The sequence below is a fragment of the Lutjanus erythropterus genome, chromosome 11 (assembly GCF_056507025.1).
Source record: "Lutjanus erythropterus isolate fLutEry1 chromosome 11, fLutEry1.hap2, whole genome shotgun sequence".
In the NCBI taxonomy this organism is placed as follows: domain Eukaryota; kingdom Metazoa; phylum Chordata; class Actinopteri; order Lutjaniformes; family Lutjanidae; genus Lutjanus; species Lutjanus erythropterus.
The window spans coordinates 18,801,218-18,817,392 of NC_139327.1; positions in this window are offsets into that span (position 1 = coordinate 18,801,218).

The window sequence follows — 16,175 nt, forward strand, 5'->3', positions numbered from 1 at the left end:
CTTGCTTAATGTTTGGCTGTGTTAGCAAAATTGTCAACTTGCTAGTTTTTAACCATGAAGTAATGTCATCATAATAAATGCATATGTACAACTGTCCATATTGACAACAGCTGTATATAAGTGAATTGCATTTGGAAAATGCATGGTTGCCAAAATGCAAAAAAAAGCAAGGTTGTTGTTGGTTTAATATCCTTGTTTTAATCCTACTAGCTCTCAACTTGTGATTGTTTCTGCAGCTGCACAACTACATTTTAATGCCAGAAATGTAACTTTTGTCTGTCCTTAACGTATGATGTATATATTACATGGTATGGGTAATAATTGGCCATTGTGGAAGGTACAAGGTCAGAGTTCACAATTGATCTTCTCACCCCTGGCAGGTGCAGCTCACAGGAGTGAGAGGAGGCGGCCCCTCATCTCTCCCACCTCTTCACGCTGCTCAGCGAGAGAAAGGGAGGAGTGTAAATGAGTGCACTCCAGAAAGCCATCACCTGCTCCCTCCACCCTAAAATCCCCACTAACTCTGCCAGACAGAGATATCCTACAACCCCAGCTCAAATTTCTCCAACTGCGATTAATGAGACAGATAGATGGGGGGGAGACAGAGTGAGAGAAGGAAGCAGGGAGGAAGAAGGAAGAGAAGGGGAATTAAGAATTTTAACTATTAGAATCCATGCCGGGATTTTGTTTTTTTATTTTTTCATCTGTTTTGTTGTTTTGAGTATGAACGCATTCATCAGCAGCAAAATGTACATTTGTCATGCTTATAGAGGGAACTGAATTGGACTGGAAGGGGCATTGAGTGTGTGCGCACAGAGAGCCCAAGGGTGAGGTTGTGTATTGATGGGTGCCCCTCCCAGCTTCTCCCAGATTCCCCCTCTATTGTGACTTTGAGTGAATGTATCCTCTTGCTAAGGGCACTGGAATGTGTCTTCTCAACTCGTGTGATGGATGGGGCCTTGTTTTGCACTCCTCCGCCCCTCCCTCTGAATCCCTCTTTCTCTCCCTCAGCCTTTGACTCTTTCATCACATCCTTTTATTCGGCACCAATAAAAGTCAGTGATTCTTCATCAGCCGTTGTGTAGATCTGAGGGCCGCTGTTATTTTTCATCAGGAGTGTGTCACACATCACCATTCAGTCCCTCCGTCACACAAATTCAGACACTGGCACAGAGGCCGGAGCAGGTGGAGATACACCATCAATGAATTAGTCAAATGAGACACTGGGCATATCCTTTAAATTCAATTTAAATACTGGGTTAATGTTGTTTAGTGGCTCTCTATTGCCATTTATGCACATGGGTGATATACTGTTTTAACTAGAGCATAATAATAGCAGTAGTAGTGGTAAAAAATAAAATACTAATACTTATACTGCTACCATGACTAGTAAAAATTATAATAATGATGATAACAATAAAGGAATGAAAAATAACACTAAGTAAAATAAAATAAATAGAAAGATAACTCTGAAAATTGGAAAAAATATTATTAAAGACATAAAGTCTGATAAAATCAAATAATTATTGTTAAATATCATATAATAATCAAAGATTTAAACATTTGTAACTTTTCTGTAATTATTATAGTTATTAAAGAAGTGAAACATAAAAAAGCTTAAACACTTATGAATGTAGATGTATAAACATGCAGATCACATCACTACTTCAATCATGGCCCACAGTGAGAGCTCAGTCATTTGCACAAATAAACAAAACACAACTTAAGCTACAGTACCACCACTGCATACACAATTGAATCCATCCTAAAGCTGCTTGACTCTCATGAGGAGCTGACTGACAATATACGGTACCTGAAATCATTATAGCAATATTAATTAGGATCTTTTTCTAATGTGGTCTTATAAGTGTAACATAATGACAAATGTCCCCAAAATCACATAAAACAATCAAAATGTCAAGTAATTAATTGTATTCCACTGTTACGTATTACAAGACACAAAACTCTTCATATGGGTTTGATTCTGGATGGGAATATTTGTTGCATGTCGTTTGCCATCTTGCTCTACCCTCATTACTGTTCTATTGTGGACATAAGAGCATAAAAGACCCTAAAAAACTAGAAGAGTGCACTCAGTGGAGTGCAACAGATAGTGAAGCACCTACTGCAATGCCACCACAACTGCCAGATGCAACCAGCAGAGATTTGCAAAGTTACACCAACATTAACATGACCTGCACATACATTGTCCTGAGCTGAAACAAGATTTCAGACTGAAGCAGTTGTTGATCACTTGCGGCCCTGAGCAGCCTGAAGCGTGAGAAGTCAGCTATCAATCGTCATACAAAACAGAGCAGTCAAAAAAACAGAATTACTGCCTCACAGTTGTATGTCTCCACCAACCAGTCAAGTTACAATTTATAGCCTGTCCAGATTCATATAATATATGTAGTGAAGACTTTAAAGGAATTTAATACAGAGCTTACAACTATGTTGACCTGTAACTCTGAAGCCATTTAACAAAAGGTAAAAAATGGAAGAAATGGAAGTTCTCACGATACATGTGTGATTCCAGTGAATAACTTCCAGTGAGAAACATGCTGTCTTCATTTAGAGACTAATTTTATAGAGAAGTAAAAAGGGTGGATGGGAACACTGTGATGTCACACTTAAGTTGACCTATTGCACATAAAATGTCATCACCTCATCATTTTGCTATGAGGTATCTGCACTTTATTTTATTACTTTCTTGAGTTATGGCCAGAAACGTGTTTTGGGAGGTCACAGTGACCTTATCTTTTGACGTCAAAACTGCAATCAATTCATCCTTGAGTCCAAATGGACGTTTGTGCCAAATTTGAATAAAAATTTCTTCAGGCGTTCTGGAGGTATCACATTCACAAGAATGATGATAATGATGTGAGGTTCACAGAGATCTTTCAGCATATAGTATGCAAGATTAGTTGCAGACAGTCATTCCAGTGCCACTGATTATACACACACACACACACACACACACACACACACATATATATATATATACATATATGTATATATATATATATATATGTATAACCAAGTACAGGTCTTCCCCAGGCTTATGCCTGGTTATAATCACACTGTAAAACAATTAATTGAATTCCACTTTTATGTGTAACAAGACACCAAACTCTTGTTTTGTGTAAGACAAAATACATAAATAGAGCAGTCAAGTGGCCAAACATGAATCACAACATCCCTGGTTTGATTCTGGATGGGGATGGGGAACATCTGTCAAGTCATCAAGACAAGTCTTTCTCGTTGACTTGAGACAACAGAAACATGTGAAACACAGTATTACATTATCATTTTACAAGTGTCTGTTGTAGAAATGATCGATGTGACTAAAATCATCATCATTCTGCTGGAAATCAAAAACTGATAATATCTCTGGCCCTTTTCTTATGCCCCACCCCACTCATGCCACACCCCACTGACTGAGACAGCCAGGACACATGGAGTGCTTCTCTATGAGCAAAAGATAAAAAGAAACCATTCCTGTACTCTGTAACAAGTTGCTTTTTCTTTTCAATTGCAGGCAGTGGAAAAGCATCACATTACATCAGACTGCTTAGTATAAACGTGTCAGAATAATTACCCGAAGAAAATACTCAGATTACAAAGTTATGCATTTCAACCCACTGCAGCACTTCCTGTTTTCTCATGACATATTTATCTACTGCCATTCACCTTAAAGTTGAAGGGACCAAATCTGTATCCAGTACACAGTATTTTCCTTACTATCTACCGCAATTTGCACCTATAATTCCCATTACTGTTCCTTCTGTTTGCAGAGTAACACCAAGGTACCCCACACTCAGACATCACGTCCCACTGGGGGCCTTGTGGAACGCAGGAGTGTCTCTATTTAAAAGGTATTATTCAACCGAGTGTTACATAAGAAGCTCCAAACAGGAGTCAGGCCTCGCAAAAATGAATCATCAGCTCAGTCATCATGTCAAACAACGATCCTCTGGCACTCACAGCACTTCATGACATTTTACACAATCTAAAAAGACTCATACTCGCCTAAATACAGGCAGAAGTATCACTTAGATGGATATTAACACATTTTACTTTCAGCTTTATGTATGGACACACAATCATGTCAACAGAATCAGCAGTAACTGCAAGTAAACCATTGCTGTTACTGTTTTAGATCTTGTGAGGATACACTGATTGTGATTACACATTTAAATACTTCAAAAATGTGTCTGCGTGGGAAAAATAATTGGAGTGAACTTGCTGAACTTTAAATAATCTATCATAGATAATGTGATTATTTTGGAATCACTTACTCTTCATTGGAATAACATATTGGCCTTATTAGAGTGATCGTTTACCTAATTAATTCTGATTCTTAAAGGCGCAGTATGTACAGATTTTAATGCAGAAATATTACATATTGTGCCTTTTGAATTTTCTACATATTTGAAATGTAATTCATACCATAATCATTATAGATTATAGACAAATTTGCAGACACAGCTTTCTTGTGCCCCTGTATTTAAAATGAAATAGTCTGCCTCTGAAGATAGTGTTTGCCTGCTCTGGTGCTGCCATCTATTTTCATCTAAACAGGCTGGTGAGACCAGCCAGCAACACTCCAGCAGATGCAATGAAAAGTTTCACTGACCTAACAGTACATTAGGTACACCTGAATTAAATTTTCTAAGTTTCTAATGTTCTGCCCACCATCATTTACATACACCAGGGTGACAGTCAATAATGTCTCTCCCTTGAAAAATCTGAAAACAGCATTTGTTGGGATGTTGGGATGAAATAAGAGCCGCCACATGTTCAATAATTTCATACAAAAGTTTCTACAAGTAAAAAAAGCCGCAGGAGCCACTGCAGGTGTAAAATACTCACATATTGAGCAAGAAAGTGTTCAAAATGAAAGAACTGGTGTCAGGGGTGATGGGGTACACATTTACAGTCAGGAGTAAGCTGTGTATTCATTGATAGCCTGCACAGGCAGGAGAGGATCATGATGAAGAAATGTCATATATCCATGAAGAGTCCAGAGAAGTCCTGATGCAACAGGTCAACCACAGAATCATAAAGACACAAAATAAAGTCCACACAAATTCACACTAAAGCTTCTTGAAAAATGACCACAGATGAAACACCACTGATTTAGCAGTAATGTTATGAGGTGAGACGAATCTGAAGTTGCTCCTTTTCCATCATTGTCAGCACTGAAGTCAAGGGATGTGGATGGAATGACAAAAAAACAACATATTAAAGTTGGCCTGGTAGTTCAGCCAGTGAGTATTTACCCCATGTATTTAGGCTCATTCCTCTGCAGCATCCATGAGTTGGATTCCAGCCTGCGGCCCCTTTATGCATGTCATCCCTCACCCGTGTCCCCCTTTCCTGTCATATCATCAGATATCCTATCAATCAAAGGCACTAAAAGCTCCACAAAATAATTAAAGAAAACAACTTGTTAAAGATTGCCATTTAAATCAATTATTAAAAGCCCAGTCAGTCAATATTTGACAATATAACCTATAAGTGCTGTGTATTTACATAAGAGTTTGACTTACTGTATAGATGAAAACCTGCTTTTTTAGTATTATGCCACATGGACCACATTGTCCACCAGAATGTAGGTTGTAACCTTATTGGAAAATGTAGGGTTCTTTGAGTTGAGTTTGAACTTGAAGTACTTAACTTTATATAATTATTGATGATGGTTATGATGAAGTGAAAGAATTTCACTTGAAGCAATTAATTCATTTTAATCTGAACAATGAATAGTGAAATCTAGTGAAATGTATTCTTTTATTTCATTATTTTTTCCCTTGTGAAACCTTGCAAGCAGATCTTAAGGGTTGATTTGCAAAAAAACAACAATAACAATAATAACAATAGTGGTAAATAACCTTTTGAATGGAGGAAATTGTTAAAAACCATACAACATTAAAGAAGTGAGAATGATATAAATTGTAGTATTTTAACATTTTACTATCAGATTGTTTTTTTTTATATAGAGTCTGTCAGTCATAAATGCAAAACAAATCAAATGATTTTCTGATAAGAAAGCATGACATTCTTAATGTGCACTGAGCTCATTACAGACCAATACTTTAAACATCAAACTTTGATCAGTATCTTATTTTATTTTTACCAGCGCCCTCTGCAGGCTGCTAAAATCACAGAGGGAGACTTCCCGGCCACGAACACTCCACACTGAGAGTGGACACACAGTGTCACCTATACATTTGAAAACAATTAAATGCAAGTTCCTCACTATATACCGGCCATTTAATATTTATTAAGTTTTCCTCTCATTTATTAAAATCAAGCTTTTAGAAGATTGTGGCCACAATAAGATGAAAGGTGAAAATGAATTCTGAGGGGGGGGAAACAATTTATACCCGAACTCCCTGATAAGCAAATTGCCATTCTCAGTTTTGATTAAATTTTCAGACTTGTGAGATTGATCCAAGAAGTTTTTTATTTTATTATCAAATTTTTTAAACATGACCAAATTCCTCTTATATTTATTTTAGTTCTTCACAAAAACTAAAGCTTTGACATGTTGCATTATGTTTTGATGTCAACAGGAGCTCCATTACAGTCAAACAGTCCATATCTTCTTTTTTCTGGGTGCTGAAAGCTCCCTGCAGCATTAAATCGCACCTGCACAATGGACTCATATTAGTTTTGTTTTTATTGTGCTGTCATCCTGCTCATGCTCCCACTTCACAACACTTTAATGACACTTTGCTGGCGGTATGCAATGGAAGAAAAGGGATGAGAAATTGCTCATGATGCCGTCTCCTCTTCAAGCACAGAAGACATTAACTGTGAGCACAAGTTTAGGATATTTGCTGTTGTTTTGTCACAGTGTTGTTGGAGGGTCACATGGAGGCAGGGAGCCGTCAACAGATTTACTATCGCCTGCCAGCAGCTGCCTCTGCTGCTTGCAGCAATAACAGACTCTCTCGTCAGAGTTTCGATACTTTTCTCTGCTATTTTATTTAACTTTTGTCAGTATTTTTATAATTTTGCGGAACAGTCAGGAAATAACAAGGAATTACTGCATTCTACTTCTCATCTTTTTAATGTTTAATTTTAGAAATAAACCAGGACGCACACATTTGACTTAAATTTCGATTTGCTTCTTCCTTCAGCAGCTTGTGTATTGTCCACCTGTACTTATGTTTGTTTTACAATATTCACTGAAATTATTTAGACAATTTGACAATCATGAATTTTATTTTTACTAATTGGTACACAGCTTCTTAAAAAAATCTCACTTAATAATTAAACTTTGCTGTTCTTGCATTTCTATCTGTTTTAAATGAAGATAAATTGTGATTTAACATTCTTGAAATATGATTTTAAAATAACCAAAAATTTCTGAATACTTAATACTATTTAATTTTTCAGTGATTGTAATCTTTCAGGCTAATAATGTTTTTGAAAAAAAAAACTGAATAATCTAAAGCCATTTTTGAAAATTGATTTAAATAGTAGACAGTTTTATTCAACGTTATTATATAATAAATATTTTCAACTACATGTTTTATCTCCAAAGATTATCCTCGTTTCATCTCTACAACATTAGAGGTTGGGAACATTTAAACCTACATAACTCTTTATTTGAAAAAATATAAATTCATCATTCAAAATGAAAACATTATGAAATTAAATAAACCATATTAAAATTCTCTGAAATTGTTTGGATGCTATCAGCTGCAGTTATTGGTGAATATTAATACAATCCTGATTCCAGAAAAAGTTGGCACACTATAAAATGTCAACAAATTTTACAGGTATTCAATTCAGAATGAGTACATATTGAGTTTGAACATTAACTATATTGTTTTTGTACTGTATTCAAATAAATATAGGTCAAAAAGAATTTGTAAATCATTGCATTCTGCTTTTATTTGCAGTTTACACAATGTCCCAACGTTTTCTGCATCTGGGTTGTATCTGAGTTTATGTGATTACTCAGGTTTACACAGAAAACATATGACTTTAAGGACAAATTTGTTAAATTTGCTAAATTAAACAATGAAGCTGATTTTTTACAGATCATTTACAATTTTCTCATTTACAGCTGATTAATTGTCTGAACTCTAACAAACGGAAATTACATTTCAAACACTTTGAGTGTATAGGAGTAGGACTGATGGCAGGCATATACGCGTTACAGTTATTTTAAATGATGTGCATATGTTTATGTATGTGTGTATATACGGTAAAAGTCTAAATGTGCATGTTTTTAATCAGTCCTGGTATAACCTCTTGAAGCACAGAAACACGGTGGAAGCATTAAAAACATAAAAGGGAAAAAGGGCAGTAATGAATTTAGAGGAAAATGGACATTAATGGTATTAGCATTACTCATGTTCCATATAACAAATTATTGGAAATTTGACAAGCACACCAAATTATCTCCTCATGCCTGACGGGAGTGTGGTGAAGTCCTCTCTACCTGCTGAGGAAAGACAATTTCTGCTCATTTTACTATTTTTAACAATAGAACCAACCCATTAAGACAAATTAATGTCATTATCAAGTCTCTATGAAAATGACAAATACCACCGTTTCGAGCAGCTTTAGAGGCTATTGACAATAATGAAATTCGCTGTACAGGTACTGAAAAGAAACACTCCAAGTAATTATTTTCTAGTAGCTTGTTTGTCTGCCATCCGTTCATTTGCTTTCAGCTCAATTATCTGACTCTGTGAGCATGTGGAGGCGCATAGTGCTCTGCGGCCCACAGAGCGAGGGCCCTAATTGGGCAATTACCGTTCTGTTTCGGGGCTTTTAGCTCCAGTGGAGAGTGGAGGGAGACCGCGGTGTGTAAAACCATGAGGACCTTACATGCACAAAACCACACATATACACTGTTTAAACAAAAACAAAACCCCACGTCCTCTATACACATAACACAGAGCTATACGGTGCAGCTTTAGTGCAGCAGCAGCTCGTGCAACAAACACTAAAAACATCAAAAGTGACAGGAGCTACAGGCCAAAACACAGTCCTTTCACTGACACATAATGCACTGAATTATGTGTAACTTTTCAAACATGTGATTATGTCATTGCATGGTTAGCTAGCTCATGTGCATATGCATTCTTCCAGGTTTCCCCTTTAAACAACATCTCATCTGAGTAACCAGCAGCAGCTATAAATAGCTGAGAGTACTTACTGTATGACCCTGTTGAGTTTTTTGGGGGGAGGGGGTACCAGGGTTGCAGTTGGTGCAGAGAGACTACAGGGTCAACAGTAGGTACCACTTAAAAGTGTTGTGCATCACCAGAAAGCTGGAAACTACAAGTCTCATTTCAGAGCTTAACAGTCAGGTTGCAGCAATGTTTCTGCTATTTGCAGTCATTTAAACTGCATATAAAATGTCCAGGAAGTTTGTGATGGATTCCTCTGTCATTGTATAATTTCAACAAAACTTAAGGGGCACCACAGAAAATACAGATGAGGACAAATTAAAGGGAAAACCTGAGTAAATGAGTGGAGAATGTAGGCATTTCCACATGGGTTCAGGGGTCAGTAAATGGTTTGATGAGCATGAAAATGATATGAATCATATGATGTAGCCTTCACAGTCATCAGATCTCAAGCCAATTTAACACCAATGAAAATATTTTAACCCAGTGAATTACTTAGTCCACCAACATTACCAGAACAATCAAATGAGGGATTATAATTAGGAAGACTAAGTGTTCATCCGCCCAGCTGTGATTCACAGATTTCAACAATGCAACCATAAATTTTATAAACAGTGGATGGAGCTTCCATGTCTGAAAAGTGAAGCCAATGAGTAAGTGCCTTAAACCTGCATTCTTTGTAATGGCCAGCAGGGGGTAACTCCACTGGTTGCAAAAAGAAGTCTGATTCTATGTAACCTTATGAAAGAATTACCCTACTTCTCATCTAATTTATTAGCTCAATAAACCATTTCCTAATAATTTTAGGTTCAAACCTTCTTCTTTACAGCATAATGATAATTTTATAAATTAGGATCACACTTAAGGCTTATTTATGCTTAAAGCTGCTAAATACAACATTCAGCCAGCTGTTTAGATGTCAGTACTCAACTGTTTGCAATGTAAAGATACAGTAGAGTAATGCCTTCCTGAGCAGAGACTAACATCACACTCCCTGTGGTTTTGTTGTTATTTAGTCTTCTCTGTTTCACCAGGATGTGTACATATTCATAGTACTCGAGCATGTGCATGAGTGCTTGTGCATGCAAGTCCCTCTTGGTCTTTCCTGTGTCCATATTCAACATGGCGAGTAATCATAATATTATCTCATAATATTGCTAAACAGTACACTAAAACATGTTTCTGAAAACATTTTAGGCCATTCCTGATCAAAATTGCCAAGTTTGACAGTTTCATACGTGTTTCAGGAGTTTGCATTGGAAGAGGTCGTGTCTAGAAGGGAACCCTAGATTTGTTATACTCATAAAATTTGTTATGCGTTGCTTCTTCATTGTGCACAATGAACAAACTAATTGTGTTTTCTAATGTGAAAACACTTTGTTAAAGATCTGAATAGGTTTAGAGACAGAAAACACATGAATATGGCTGGGTTAAAATGATCACTCTCCTGAGCTCTTTCACAGGTCTGGGGTTCCCTTCTAAACACGAGAGACTGAATGGCAGCCACCTGGTTACAATCTCTTTTGTTTTACAACTAAATAGTCGCTAAAATATGTTTCTAAAAAAAAATTAAGTGATAAATAGCTAATGTAGTAACAGAATCTGTACCCCTCTGTAAAAGTTTCTAAGTAAAGACAGCATGTTTCTCACTAGAAATTATTCACTGGAATCACACGTGCCAAAAAATACACTTAATACCTTCTATTAAATTCCTTCAAAGGTCAATATAGTGATAACTTTCATATTAAATTCCTTTAAAGTCTTCACTACGTACATTATTTGAGTCTGGATAGACATGGATATAAAGTGAAACTTGATTGGCTGGTTGAGACATACAACTGCGAGGCAGTAATTCTTTTTGTTGACTGCTCTCTTTTACATGACAAGAGGCAGATGACTTGTTACTCTTCTTAACCAGCCACTGGGGGCTCAAGGGATGAACAACTGCTTCATTTTGAAATCTGGTTTCAGTTCAGTACAACGTATGTGGGGGTCATGTTGATGTTGGTGGAAGATATATTGTTTGAAACAGATACAGACTATCTATTTTTGTACATAAAGGGGACATAAATGAGCCTTTAGAGTAAAATAGATGATAAAGCAGGGTATGCTTTAGGGTGCTGCTACTTTGTGACACTGGCATATCCTCGGGTTCTTCATCAGATTCAGTCACAATATAGGCATAACAATGCATACCCTGCCCAGCTCCAGGCTTTCATACAAATGGTCAACTCATGGTTTCAAAAAATCAAGATGGTGACAGCTATAATGCCAAACTCACATCTTAAAAAAAAAAAAAGTCCACAAACCAATGGGTGACGTGACAGTGGGTTTACACTGGACTGCAATTCATGTTAGCTGAAAACTCTGCGAGATTTACTGGCAGACATTGGCAGAAATGACTGGTGTATAATCACCCTGGAATGAGCCCTTTACATCTTCATGGAGGCCACCATGTTGAGCCACAATGTATCTACAGTTTTTCACAGTATAGGTTCTCCAACACACTTGGAAGAGGAATGTGAGGCAAGTTGGTTGTAATCTGCAAGCTCAGGGCTAGATACCATCAAGTCCTTCCCTATGGTCCTTTAAAGGCTTATATAACAGTTCCACATTAAAATGTCCTAAACAACCACAACTACAGTATATAATATATTTTGATGAGTCGTGTACTTATGTTAGGCCTGGGTAATATATTGATATTACATTGTTATACCGTGACATGAGACTAGATATTATGATAGATTCTGGATATTGTATTAAGTGTTGTCTTTTTCTGGCTTTAAAGGTGCATTACAGTAAAGTGATGTCATTTTCTGAGTACCAATACTCACCCCTGCAATACTGTTGCAATATCAATTTTGAGGTATTTGGCCAAAAAAAATATTCGATTTTGTCTGTTGCCCAACAGCAATACAGCAAACTTATTTGATTACCTTGGCCACTTCCACCCTTTGGGGTACACAACATTTCATCAGTCATGACTTACAGTACATGATCAATAATTTTTTATATTGACTGACATTATATTTTACTATTGTATTAGGTTTTTATATTGCTATATTGTCCAGGCCTAACTTTCATTAGTCCAAATGTTTCCAACAATGTTCAAACACAGAGAAACCTGTAATTTTAATTCAAGCTAATGGTGCCTTTCACATGGCTACCTGTCAATGGCGTCATGTCCCCTTTACCTCCTACTAGTTGCTATAATATCAAGGAAAACATGGGAAACATTGGGTCACATTCAATTCAAACTGTGCATCATTTTGCCTGTTTTCGGGTTGAACAACATGTTTCCTCAAAATGATGTACAATGGGTTTTGTTGTATGTTTCTCTCGTTTAATGGGTATGTCAGAGGTTGTGTCAGCAACATGTATATAAACACTGCTGTTTTAAAAAGGCAGTGCAGTGCAGTAGAGTGCATTTGCATACACAACAGGGTGTTCAGTGTACCATAATTTTCATTCAAATAAACATTTTGTTAAATTTTGTTGGGGCTGATGTGGTCCGGATGATACAGAGAGTAAAGAAGGAAGTCAGCAAACATAACTAAACTCAAATAAACTTGAATAAAACAAATCCGTGACAACCATCTGCCTGAGTCACATCAGATAGATTTTCATCAGCATGATCCCAGACTACTTAAAAACTTAATCAAAGCCCATCTTTTGTTATTGTTTTGATTCAGAGACTCAAATCGTCGAAATTACATACTTCACATTTAAGTGCAAAACACTGTGCAAATGTATAGTGGTTTGGAGTAAACAATGAACAGTAAAGGATAGATATGAATACACTAAGATGGGTCCTCAACGTTTTTCAGGCTATGGACCCCTTGGCTGATGGATAGACTGAGCTGGGATCCCCTGCTACACACTGTATATTGTAATACATATTTTTGTGTCTTCTCTCATTTGTGCTTTTACGTAGCCAAGTCAGCAGCAGTTGTAGTCTGGCTAATACTAGCAGCATTAGCCTTCACACTTCACACTTTCCCTTGTGATTTCTGTGGTGGAGGGTGTGTCAGAGTCTCTTGTTCATGAAGTTACAAAATTATCTATTGTGGCTCACAAGAGTGTCTGTACACTTGTGATGGTGATAATAATACAGTGAATCGGCCCATATGTTTGAATAATACGTAGCTAACTAGTTTGCTGTTATGGATAGGTGCCGCACTGTGACTTAGTAGGCTAGCTAGCTCACCTGACTGCATAAGCAGTCTTAAGTGGCCTTTTGTCAATGTTGTGTAATTGAATCTTCACTAATATGTTTGATTTATGTGTATTGTGATGTTTATTTTATTTCGTTTTTGAAAAAACAAAAACAAAAAACATAACAATGATTTAGCAACTTCCCACTGTAACTCTTGGGGCTGTGGCCCCCGCGTTGAGGACCCATGCACTAAGATATATACAGTTTAAAAAAATACATAGTGCAAAGTTTGCTCTTGAGCTGATTTGGAGTGGACAAGAACAATGTAACAGACTGGTTTCACTTTATTATCAAATCAAATATTATATGAATTATGAATATGAAGTATAATATCATCAAATCAAACTATGTCCTGGATCTGGCGGGCATCATGCAGTGGACTTGTGACTTATTTTCATTTATACAGATGTTGATGAGGTTTGTGACACACTTTGTTGTTGCACAATCCTGCATCTGTAGCAATGTGCAACAACAGGAGCAAATTCTAGACTTTAAACCTGTGAAATAAAAGTTGGCACCCCGACCCCCCCCACCCTCCCCATCTCACCCTCCTCCTCACTAATTTTCATATTATCCCTGTGCTGTGTGCTCTCCCCCTCACTTTAACATTCTGTCACGCGCTCCCTGGATCATGTAGCTTGTGTTAATTAAACCCTCTTTCAGATCATTTTCTTGCTCAAGTGGCCTCAGTGCAGCACCCATTAGGCAGAAAGCTCTGTTATCTGAATTTCCAAATGTAGCTCAACATTTATTAAAGTGAAATTCATCCAGTAATTGCCCGCCTCGGTATGCCCCATGTCTCCCTCTTACCTCCAGGGCCACCTGCTCAGAGACACCTCCAACTATTTACCAGCATGACGCAGGGTAATTAGACCTCTCTGACCCTGGCCACTAAGAGCCCGGTAATTGCGTTAATAAAAAAATTAACAGCAGCAGCATGAGGATCATTATGTAAAAATACCCAGTAATGAAGCATTAGCCTTGATTTTATTTGGATTAAAAACAGCTATAGGTATTTAAAGGTTACCGTGTCTGCTAAAACAATATCTTTTCATTAAATCCCAGAGCAACTAAGGAGCAGACAAGGTGAGATTTTAGCACAAATATTTAAGATTTCCATCCTACTCTACCATGACGGTACTATTACATGTGAAAACCTTGTTTTTCAGACTCTCTATCAACACATGAACAACATATAGTTATTTTACTGCACCCTGCAATACTTTATCTTCTATAGCACAGGGGCTACAATAATTATCTTCATTATTGCTTAATGTGATAATTGTTTTCATGATTATTCAATCAATCATTTAGTTTATAAAATGTTAAAAGATTGTAAAAAATGATTGTAACAATTCATCAAGTCGAGTCCAAAGTGATGTCTTCAAATTGCTTATTTTGTTCAGCCAACACTTCAAAACCCAGACTCTTCACTTACTATCATAAATGACAAAGAAAAGCAGTAAATCCTCATATTTAAAAAGCTGTAGCAAATGTTTTATGCTTGAAAAATTGCTGAACGATTAATTGATTATCAAAATACTTGGCAAATAATTTTCTTTCGATTGACTAATCAAGTAATGGACTAATCAGTGCAGCCCTACCACAGCAGTATGCAACATATACAACACCAATACATGCAGGCCAACTGAAATAATGAGTCAATTAATCAATTAGCTGTCAACTATTAAGTGAATTACCAATTATTTTGATAATCAAGTAATTGTTTTGAATATTTCTTAAGAAAAAATGTCCAAATTCTCTGATTTCAGCTTCTCAAATGTGAATATTTTCTTGTTTCCTTAGTCTTCTATGACAGTAAACTTGGGTTGTTGACAAAAAAAAAAAAAAAAAAAAATTGAGGACGTCTCCTGGACTTTGAGAAACAGCAATCAATATTTTTCACCATTTTCTGACATTTAATGGATCAAACAACTAAACGATTAATAGAGAAAATGATCAACAGATTCACTCCAAATGAAAATAATCATTATTTACAGGCCTAATGGAGCCACTGTACAGATCGTATCCCTTTTTTTTTTTAAAGATTATTTTTTGCCTTTATTCTGATAGGGACAGCTGAAGATATGACAGGAAAGGGGGCAGAGAGAGAGGGAACGACATGCAGTAAATGGGTCACAGGTGGGAAGCAAACCAGCGACTGCCACAGAGGACCAACAGCCCCAGCACACAGGGCAAACGCCCCACCAACTGAGCCACGGGAGCATCCTGATTGTATCCCTTTGATAGTTCCCGTGTTTTGTCACCAAGTGTTATGTGCCTGAGTGGTCTCTGAATTCAGTGGATGCTGCTCTGTTGGTTGTTCCTAGATCCCAGACCAGGACCACCAGTGACCAGGCCTTTGCTGTTAGAGTCCTCAGACTGAGCGACACTCTGCTACGTCATTAGATTCTTTTTTTTAAATCTTCTTTTGTAGGAAAGCGTTTATGAATTCTTGTATATAAGTCATTGGCTTTCTTATGGTATCTTCTATCTTGCCATTTAACATTTCTTAACTTCCTCTTTCGCTCAGTGTTTTGTGATCCTGTATTGTGTTCCTTATTGAAAGTTCATTATTGGTATTTTTTATTATTATGGGTTACTTAGTGATAGAGATGCATGGATAACAAGCTAAGACCTCAAATGCCCTCAAAGGCTTATCAGATAAAAATGAAAGGTGTCAAACAAGGCCAAGGTAACTGTATCTTCTCTCAACACATTGTGAGTAAGTTTCTCAGGAGTGCAGCAGGTGGAGTCACAGGTGGAGGAGATTCAATCATATCAGATGAGGGACGGAGGAAGAG